The 10,837-nt window shown below is 44.2% G+C and overlaps 1 pseudogene; it reads right to left on the bottom strand.

Annotated features, from left to right (window-relative positions):
* Positions 1–6,343: 6,343 nt before the first annotated feature.
* On the bottom strand, positions 6,344–7,509 carry LOC146189542 (ubiquitin-conjugating enzyme E2 Z pseudogene; annotated as a pseudogene).
* Positions 7,510–10,837: the final 3,328 nt, after the last annotated feature.

The following is a 10,837-nucleotide window of genomic DNA, read 5'->3' as shown; positions in this document are numbered from 1 at the left end:
TTTAAATCGTTGGATTCTGAACGTAGCTAGCGTTCGTTGAAAATGAGCGCCAAGCAGAACCGCGATACTGGTTACCAAGTCAAAACTTTGTGGTATCCAATCTTTTTCTTGAGAATGTGGTCTTCAAGCCCGCACCTTTAATCACTTCCTCATCATGTAATCAGTGGTAACCTTCCACCCGAAAATTGCTACCCGATGGCTCGGATTACAAAAAAAAGTATAGGCGTTTTTTTATCCAGCACTGAATGCATCTTTGTCTTCGTGCTGTCTTCAAAATCCGAAAGGGAAGCGCTGACAGGGCGCTGCCGGTACCTTTGCTCTATGCCCAAGAATACTTTCGTCCAGGCAACATGGCGTTCTTCATGACACAATTTATACGAGCGTCAAAACTCGGAGTGAGCAGGCCATTATTTTTGTGAATCATATAGAGTGGAAAAAGTAGACGAAAGGGCAGACTCTGAAAGGGTGATTTAGACTGTGTGTTGTTCGTTGTCATATCTTATAATCACACAGCGCCCGTATGGGTTTTCGCTTTCTGGTATAGGTCGTGGTGTTAAAACTTCATTCAAAACAAATTCATCCTTTAAGTCTCACAGAGTCACATACGTTCAATTCACCTCTTCATTGTAATTGCTCACCCCAGTTCACCCTAGACAGAACCGTACCATCGGAGGCATACCCTGCCTCTGTATCAGGCTAAACCGACCTCCACACAGTTCATTTACTTGTAATGCTTGAGGTACATAATGCTTCTTCCTCTTTCGGTCTACTCTCCCATTCTCAGGTATCCGTCGTAATCTACAGAAGCCAAAAATGAAAAATTACTGCAGTCACTACTACCACTGTAGCAAAAATTAATAGAAACTTGCTGAGTGCCAAGGTTGGGAAAGTCTGGAAGCACTGAATGCCCTTTATGTACAAAAAGTGAGTATGCAGCACGTCCTTAAAAATTTTATTGGCTAGGGCAGCCTGCTATAGTGTTCCTGAAGCTGCTAAACAGGTTGTCACTTATAGTAGGCTCTAAAAATAGCAGCACGTGGTGCGCTTGCATAAAAGTTCTAATGTTTTTTAATCTATATAGGCATCGGCAGAGTACAAAAAAAAATAACGCTTGTCAGCGGCTACCCAAATAAAGCAAACTCTTCACAGATTATTAAGCCTTGGTAATAAAGCTGTGAAGGCTGCACAAGCATGATGATCACGCTCTTCGGAGCCTTCGGCACACTGATGCTGCTAGAAGGCAATTGTACAGACTCCGCTACACAGACGCTCCAGAACGTTTTCTCAGAATTGTTTTTTACATTAATGCGACGAATTTCAGGCAGCCGCTTAACAACAGCGATGCTGGTTTCCCTTATGTGTAGAATTCAAACAATGGGTCAATGTACATTTCGGGAATATGTACCCATGGGCACGCTCGCGTTCAGATGAATGAGTGGGAAGATGTTCCATCAATAACTTGCACGTCTTGCGTCTTGGTTCGGCACGTTAGCTCTGCTCTCGTCTTCCAAAGTGTCTTGTAAAGCGCTCGTCATCAAAACGCTGAAGTTATTGGAATAGCTGCCTACACGATGGTGACCGAAATGAAGATGAGAGTGCGACGGAGCGGCACAGTCGGCCCATTGGCCGTGGTGCACCATATTGGTGAAAATTTGTGCTAAAACCAAAGATTCGCTCGCCTGGACTACATTGAGGCTGCGTTTATGACTGAAGCAACGTGGGGCAACTGTGCATTTCCAAGCACGTGATGCACTACAGCGATCTCTCTTTTCGCTTTACTTACAGGAAGTCTGCGTCGTCTCTTCCAATACCACAGTTCAATAAAGGTGTGGTAAAAACTGGTTCTTTGTGTCTTAATATTCTATGGCGAATAAAGCTTCCGATGTTTAGGAGGCTAAAATGTTCTATAAGAATCTGCTCTTTGAACCTTGCAAAGTATAGGGTATACTTAAATATGTAGTGATGGAGTTTCCAAGCCTCTAAGTGCACATAGCTTACTTACTCAGGGGTTTAACTCTAGGCTGGAATGAGTGAAAGTTGGGAGAATACTTCAGCTCCGTCTTTAAAGGTATGACGTGAGAGCTTTAATAGATCCAGTCTGCGGCTACCCTTGTATAAATGCTCGTTTTTCACATGCACATGCAGTTGTAAGATACAGCATTATGTGAAAGGCTATCCGATGTCCCTCATATGCTTTTCTTTTTGTGAGTGGCTGTTGGCACTCTTTACTTGCTTCGTCCTTTTAGAAATGCAGCTTTCCTTCGGCATTTTGAATTTCTTAATATGTTCCTCTAATTATATAGATTCCTAAGTGATAAAAGAAAGACTGGTAATGCACTGAAAATTGCAGTCAATCACTAAAGAAGAGGTTTTTGTGTCCAACGCTAAAAACATTTAACTTTCGCTAGATGGCACTACGGTGTGTATATCCACCGAAGCGCTAAATATAAATATCTGCGCTGTTTGCAGCCTCCACAAAGTGGTGAGTGCTGCGTACGGCGAAACAAAAGTGTCTAGACTATACTTTTTCTAGCAGCTGTCGGCGTCATCTACACTTGCGTAGATCCTAAAATAAACATAAGATTGTTTCCGAATGATGAGTCGTATTTTGCAGCACGTTCTCGTGACGATTGACGGACACTTTATAAGCCAATAACAACGATAGCTGGTGTCATGAAGTCAGAATAGCAATACCTGTCGTGAAGGCAGAAGTACAAGCATGTATTAGAAAAAAAGAAAAGGAGCCTTTGTGCTGTACCTACAGTTTTACGGGAATTAACATTACTGCGGCTCATAGAGTATAATATTTCGTCATAACATTTACAAGCAACTTGAAATTGTAACGTACACATATTACTAACACGTGCACTATCGCTTGGAGACAATTGATGTTTTTTCATAGAGAAGAGAGATTTCGCCCGCACCGCCTAACGTTAAAACATTAGCACGCAAATCCCTCATAAGAACAATTCTTCAAAAGTCTAGCTCCGCTTGAAATCCCTACCTCTTCCACTCCCCTTCTATACACAAAAGTTACAGTGGCTGGCTCTTCGTTTCATCTATATAAAAAAATATTTAAGGCGTGATAGTGTAAGTGGAAAGTATATATGTGCTGACATCCCACCACTGTCGACTCGTTGCGTTTCCAGTCTGAAATACAGTTTTCGTTTGTACCCAGATCACATTAATATACATAAGACCTCTTAACTACACCCACCTTACATCAGCGTGGCAGATCATTCTGATCTCTCTATACCGCATGCCTGAGTATTCAATTTTTCCGTTTGAAGAGGCTGCAAATGTCGGCACACGTGAAACGTTCGGAAAATTGAAATTTAGTTGGTGAGAGTGATGCTTCTCGAAGCTTCTCTGATAATAAATCTTTTTGGTGTGTTTAGCAATTTACGAGCAATTTGTTATGCGTTAAGGTGAAATGTTGGTAGACGGGTAGATGCACAGCAGCGCATCAATGACACGGTGGAACTGTTTCTTGTCTCACTATTTTGAGCTTCAGCACTTGTCTCTGTCCCTGTTCCGTCCTTTTCTCGATGAGTACCGGGCATAATCTTGCCAGTTTCAGTGCAGCCAGCATACTCAAGATTTTAGTGATGACAGCTTGATGACGTCTCGCTAATCTTGTATTTGACGTTAATAATCGTTGCGCATATTACATCGCACTCCTGTACGAGCCTGAGAGTGTCCAAGCAAAATACGTTTTACCACCGCTCGCACTTCGGTTCCATGTCGCACACGATCTTTAGCATAGTCGTAAGCTGCAATATTCAAATCAATATGCAATATTCAATACAATATTCAATATACAATCAGTATTTGTTACAGCCGCTGGCATTCAGCTTGATCTGTGATTGTAGCGCACAGAGCGAATCTGTACTCTTTGCTTGTTCACGGTCGCTGTCGCGAGACGCACCTTTATCATATTCTTTGTCGTGCAAGATGCGCCGAGATCTATCTAGAAGATTCCAGCCGCTCGCGTGTTTCTACAATGTTTCAGATTATGCTAGTCGCCATTAGCGGCTTTATCTAGATGTTTCTTCGCCGCCTTTAAATTGACCATTGACAGGTGCAACGGGCATTCTCTGTTCGACGACCAGCGAGCCCATTTTTTGCTATCGCCGCCGACAAATCGCTTTTTTTGTTTGCGGGCGCAAGTTAGCCAAATGAAGACTTCATTCCAGTGCTATACCTACCTGTCTTAATTTATGGCCCTACGGCATTGTCATCACCGTGTGACAATATTATTTAAAAGACCACCCGACATGAATATGAAGCTCCGTTTCAACCAAGCCGTAATAGGGTCTGTGGGCTCGACGCCCATTTCAAAATTGCGGACTATAGGTTTGCTGGTCCTGCCAATTCGGCCATGATATATCACCACGCTACGTCACACTTACGTCACGTCAAACACTTCAGGCACACAGGCCCGAGATGAGTATTTTAGTATGTGTGCGTGCTTCGTGTGTTCTCACGAAGTAACAGCAGTCACGGACACGTTCCGTACTGTGATCTGTCCTTTGTCGTCTTTTTTATTTGTCGATCCTCCATCTTCCTCCCCTTGTGTAGAAGGCATTCCTAGCTAATCGAGCATTTCAAACTGATCTTGGATTTTGGAAATCTTGTAGCATTATGCTATAAGGTTTATCTTCCTATTCGAGTTTTTCACAAATGAAGTGTGTAATATGCATTCCCTGTTTTGCCTGTGTTTCAGCTTCGGAAAACACTTATTGAGTTACAAATGCCGTTGAGACTGATGTATAAGTACTTTCGAAGTTTTTCATAGTATCCCCAGCTAAGATTACTGATTTTTTATTTTAACGGGAAAAGTTTCAAGCTTTCGCCTCGGTATCTTAAAACAATTAGTTTCGCTCTTACATTCTTATACTACTTACATTTCAGAATGGACACCAATGTGCTGCGCTTCTCACTGATATCTAAATGTGCTTATTTCGCCTACTTATAGAATAGGCAACGTGGGAATTGCTTATGACTACGTGAGGCAACAATTCAGTTTGTTGGGTAACGCGGACAGGATTACAGTTTGCCCATAAGATGCATGTTTTATCTTATCGCGCAAAACGAGTAAGATGCACGCGCTTGAGGAATAAAGGACGAATCTAAACAATCTTATCGGTATCCTCTGTGCAATTGATACAGATTGCCTTTGCTCCGTCTTGGCTTTTGAAAAACATTTCCTGCTACTGTAACAAACACATTTCAATAGACTGTTCTTAGGCCATATTTTAGGATAAGGGCGCAAAGCTTTTCCTGTTTCTAAAATTCTCGAGCGTGTAAAAGCCGTAATTTTATTCAGCTCACAGCAGCAACCAATCTTTCTCTGGTTGCCTAGGAAACTGCCCTTACATTCACTCGTTGGTAGCCGATGTACAATAGCACAGCACAGCACAATACAATACACAACAATACAACATTGTACTGCACAAGTACAATAGCACAGTTCATTATAAACGAGAAAAGCCTCACTTTACTCGTTACATCACTGACCTCTGACAGCTGCCCCTCTTCTCAGTCTCTGAAATTCAACAAATACGAGGTTTAATTTCCTGCTTTGGCACTCATCGAATTTAATATTTCACAATGCCAGGTCATAGTCAAACCGAAGGTCTTCTGTTTCTCTCTCTCTCTGCCGTTTCTTCCATTGTCGCTTTAGCTATGTCCTTATGGATCGAGTCGCCTCCTGAAGATTTGTATCACACGAATCTGGCGTTGTTTTCACTCACTCTCCAATGCATTCCACTGTTCAATTCATTAAGCAACAGCAGTTCAAAATTTTGCCTGTGAGCAGACTAGAATAAACTGGGGTGGCACTATCTAGACTCGACAACGTAGCGTTACCAACGAGCTCTAATCAGTCTTACAAACGGCGCCTTACTAAACCAAGAGCAGTAACAACCAAGAACAATTTTACGAATCAATGCTAAACTTACCTGCGAAAGTGCAGTGGTAAAAGGTTTGAAGTGTGTTGATGGCGATGCCTCTGCTGCCTAAATTATGAGTTGTAGACTCACCATTACCGTCGCCTACCGCTCACTGCGACCACATTGAAGCTAAGTGGTAAATCCTAGTGGAGTGCGTGTACGTGAGTGCTTATTGTGCACGCACAGTTTCGGCTCGAAGACGAGTAGCGGTGCACGATTCCTGTTAATAAAGCTTGTTTCATACTTACGTGAGCCGTACTGAATGCTGGACGCTCGCCCAACTTCAGCCTTGCCTATCCTAGCCTTAAGTCCTTCCTCCAGTCAGCACAAAATACCTTCTTATATGAAAATATGCCAGATAACCTGCGTCAATAAAAAAATACGGCCCCTGAGTAGTTAGTTCCTTTATTTGGGCGCAAGGAAAGCTTGTTTCTAAATTTCTTCACTGCTAGAGCCGGTCTCCATGACTTCATTGTACAAGCTCATCAGTCTTGTCAGCAGCGCGTCGTACCTGTACAGTCCGCTCCCGCACCCGAAGGGGTCCCTCATTTCGGTTCCAGATAGGTGCAAGCTGTCTTTCAGCGTTCTAACATGTTTATCGTACAACTCGGGAAATGACTTCAATATGGCGTCCTTTATCGCCGGTGGATACAAAGAGCTACCGTCAATGCTCGATTCGACCGCATCGCAGAAGGCTACTCTTATTGTCTCGTGCTGCAAGAAGGCATTGTAACCGATGGCCTCGTCCGGTCCCCTTCCCATCACAAGTCTAGGCTCATTGTGGTAAGGGTCCTCCGACAGCAGCGACTGGATGGCGATCAGCACGGTTCGTAGGCTATTCTTCGGACACCACCCGGGTCCTGACCATGTGCCAAGGAAGCTCAGGCAGACCATGCCGTCCTCATTTAAGTTTGGGCCGAAGCGGACACACCCGCCATCTGTGGTCATGAAACGTACCCTTGGCGGCTTGGCCGGGTAGTCGGCGGTGCACTTCGCCATGAAGTGGAAGAAGCCGCCCTCGTACGGCGTGTTCGTGGGACCAATGACGAGGACGGGAATAGTAGTTAAGTCTTGCTCTTCCGGAGCGATCACTACTCCAGGAATTGGCCGCATGTAGATGTCCACTATGTCCCGTTTTGTCCTGTGCAGGCACTGCGGTGACGGCTCGTGTGGCTTGTACAAGACAGGGTCCCAGAAGCTCAGAAAAGGAGCCAATTTCACCTCTGGAAGTACGTCGTCGTCCTCTAGCGCATAAGCCATCCTTAAATCTTCCCTGCGTGGACAGATAATCGATCAGTTACGAGAAAGGTGTGCCGCCGTAGTCGCTTGCAGCTATGCTAGAAGCTACATCATCTTCACTTCGTTGTCTTCTTCCGCGTGTCGCACTTAACTCGGATGCATCACTCTGTAACACTACGGAAGAAGGTATAGTGCACGATCAGCAAGCGTTCAGTGCGCACAATATTGCCTCTCAATATGCTGGGCACTTCTAGCAACTTTGTGTCACGCCTTAAAAAAGCGACAAGCGCACTCAACGTAGGTGCCACTAGTGCAAGATTTTAGGCAAGGAAATCGCCAAGAAAGACGACCGAAGAAGGCGATAAGTTACAGAAACTATCTCGGTGCTGTGTACGTAGCTTCTTTGTTTCCTTTATTCTTGCCCCGGATTTCTTGCCATTTATCCTTTACTCGTGAATAAACTAGCGCCGCGATATTCCCTTTTGCTTTTAAGCGGTTTTTCTGATCGCGTAAGTATATTCCTGAGTGTTCATGCTTCCATGAACAACGATAAAATTCCAAACTTTTCATTCTTCAACGATATTAGCATGCATTTTCGTATGAAAACGCTCTACACAAACTATTATCAGGTTGTGGTGACAAGGCCATGAAGAGGAGCAGTGTAGCGCGACACTGAAATGAACTGTTTATCTTGCCGGAGTATTCCCAGAGAAACTGGTCGACTCGGTAGCGGCGGCGATAGCAACAAGCGTGCTTGGCAGTTGTCGAAAATAATCGCAGTCTCTGTTGGCGCCGCTCAGTTTAAAGCTGCTATGAACTACCCATATAAGGCCTGAAAATCAAATATCACAATCGCGAGAAAGGAAGAAGCTGTTGCTCGTGGCTGTGGTCATTTGAGGTAAAGCTTTTTGCATTTCGCATGACAAAGTTACGAAGCCGTGAGGCAGCGGCTGTGATTATGAACGTGCGAGTATTACTACAAACCTTAGGGCGGGCCACAAAATTGTGCTATCACTGAGCCCTTCAAGTCAAATTTGGCGCCATTTGTATTCGAGCGCCATAATCACTGCACCACCGCGGCGGGCTGCATAACAGCTGTGACAGGTGACCGAAAGCATTTATTACAGCGATAGCTGTTAAAGGGAGTGGCCACCGCTTGCCACTCTATATCTAAACGCACAGCGGATTTGTGGTGTCCTGTCCACTGCAGCGTGAACTTTTGCTTGCTCTTTTCGCACCTGCTTTCAGTTCAGTTTCGCACCTCTGCTTTCAGTTCAGCGCCACCAATAGGGACTTTTAGCTTAGCGCTATAGGTTAGCACTACTATCGACGGCTACCGTGCCAGCATCAGTACGCATGCGCAGAACATACCGAGGACGATAGATGGCGCCACGTTCCTGTGAAATTCCGGCGGACTCCGCACGCAGGGACCAATTAGCGCATGCCGTGTTGACGGCGCGCGGTAGCGGTAGATGGCCACGGTAAGCGGCAGAGGTAAACTAAAAGTCTCTAACATTAAGTTTTTATAGCGTTAACTCTACTACTGCCATTCGTGAAGGTCATTTGATGCCAGAATTTGACAGGTGCCACGAAGACCTAGTGCCGCTCGCTTCGTCTTTTTCGGAAGTACGGCGCATGAAGCCGGTGGTGGTGGTTGTGTTGTTGTTGTCCTCTAAACTGATGACACATATCCACACAGGGGGATCGGCCAAGAATTCGGGTGCAGTGGTGGCGGTCGCTTGTTCTTCCGCTGCGCTTCTACTTCGCACACAAGCTTCTTTTTGTTCACCCACCAGCCAAACTTAATTCACACCGGTACATATATCTCCATAAATATAAAACATTGCCTGACACAATACCACACAGCCTTCAAATCCATGTCTACCCTTTCCCTCCACAAAGGCCGCAAATTTGATGTAAGGGTTCGGATGCGCGAAATTTACTCTTGGATGTTGTTCAGGTCAGAAGCTGTGTCAACGTGACGACACGATGCCGCTGGTATCGATGGTAGGATGGTAGTTATAAGGTAAGTTATTCTAGTTTACTAAACCTGAATGCGTGAAATCAAGTCGAAAATTCACACCAACAATAGGTATCGGTCATGTCATCAGGAAGATCACTTTTCCTGTGGTGGTTATCCGCGTCAGCAGACTAGATCGTCGTCCTCATTATCATAACGTTGATATTTCGTGTACACTAATGTGTCAACATGCATGAACAGCATCAAGAAGAGCTCATTGCACTATTTTAGCTGCACTAGAAATTTCTCTCTTGTTTTCATCTTGTTAGACATGTTTACATAATATATCTTGTAACCTTTCGGCCATGGCAACGCCGTGACATTGTCTCATTTACGTTGATTATCTTTTTGACGCTAGTATTTCGTAGACAACTTTGTATACCTTCCGCTACGGTTCACATTTTCCCTAACTTCATTTAAATCGTGCTCATTTAGGTTATGCACTATAGTCCTGTTCTCGTCCATCAAACTCCCTGATCAGATGCCGAATCAAGTGGTCGTGTTCTTTATCCACAGACGTTAGTCTGCTGCGAGTGTTAAAAATGAGATGGCGTATTCTGCTGAAAAATCCTTCCAGTCATTATTTATAAGCCAGTAACTTAATTCAACAAGCAACCAGCCGCAGTTTCTTTTAACCGGTAACCACATTATTATGCCTTGTGTTTGAGAGGGCAACCATGCTTATCCCACTTCTCAAAAACCGGGTACACATTAGGGAACGCTATAATCATGCCCGTGAAATGTAAAAACGCTTACATGGTGTTTGTCAGCACATGTTAAATAACCCTATAAGTAGAGTGTATTATTGCTGAGCCCTCAACAACGGTGTCACCTAGAGTAGATTTGACAATTTAAACACCACGTCCTAGAGTTCACTGTCTCGTTCAGAGATGAAACGTAATTTCAGGTTATGCAGCTATGTTTCAATTTGTATGCAGCAAATGAACACAGCAATTAAAAGACGACCATATTTCCTCGCTAGTACATGCATGTTAATTTGCTCGCCGACATTCGTGCTCACAAGTTCTGACATCGGCGTAATCAGAGCGCTAACAACGTATGTCCACCATAAAACCCAAAGTGAGAGGTCATTTTTCAAAACTAATTAGAATGTTTTCGGCTGGTCAGTATGATACAGTGAAAGGCCAATGCAGCGGGGCCCGATGTGTATGCTCTGCTAATATGGATGACACTGAAAGGGCATAAAACGAAGGAGTTGATGCGCAGTTTTTTAAGGCAATATAAACGATAAACACCCACAGTTCTGTTACAGGCGGAAAGGAATTAAAGGATAATATCCGAAATCACAAAATAACACTCTAAAATGCGAAAGAGCATGGGGGCGACTAAACGTCGGTCGACGCTCCAGTAATTTGAGTGAGCACTCATAAAGAACAGTAGTGCGGCTGTAACAGACAAACCGGCACTAAATGACAGTTATACGACCTGCGACGTTCTGGCGTTTCTACAAACATTCTCACAAGACATGCGCGCTTTTAACCTAGCTGTCTCAAAACTGCAGCAGAACTCAGAATTAGTTCTTGTCCCAGAGATTCTGAAACTTTCCTTCGTGCTGTCTCAAATGTACTGCATCATTCGAATTTAGTTATCGATCTTGTTGTGG

The sequence above is a fragment of the Amblyomma maculatum genome, chromosome 5 (genome assembly GCF_055883805.1).
Source record: "Amblyomma maculatum isolate TAMU_Amacu chromosome 5, ASM5588380v1, whole genome shotgun sequence".
In the NCBI taxonomy this organism is placed as follows: Eukaryota; Metazoa; Arthropoda; class Arachnida; order Ixodida; family Ixodidae; genus Amblyomma; species Amblyomma maculatum.
The sequence above is the reverse complement of the archived record's forward strand: the minus strand, read 5'-3'. Positions and strand labels throughout refer to the sequence as shown.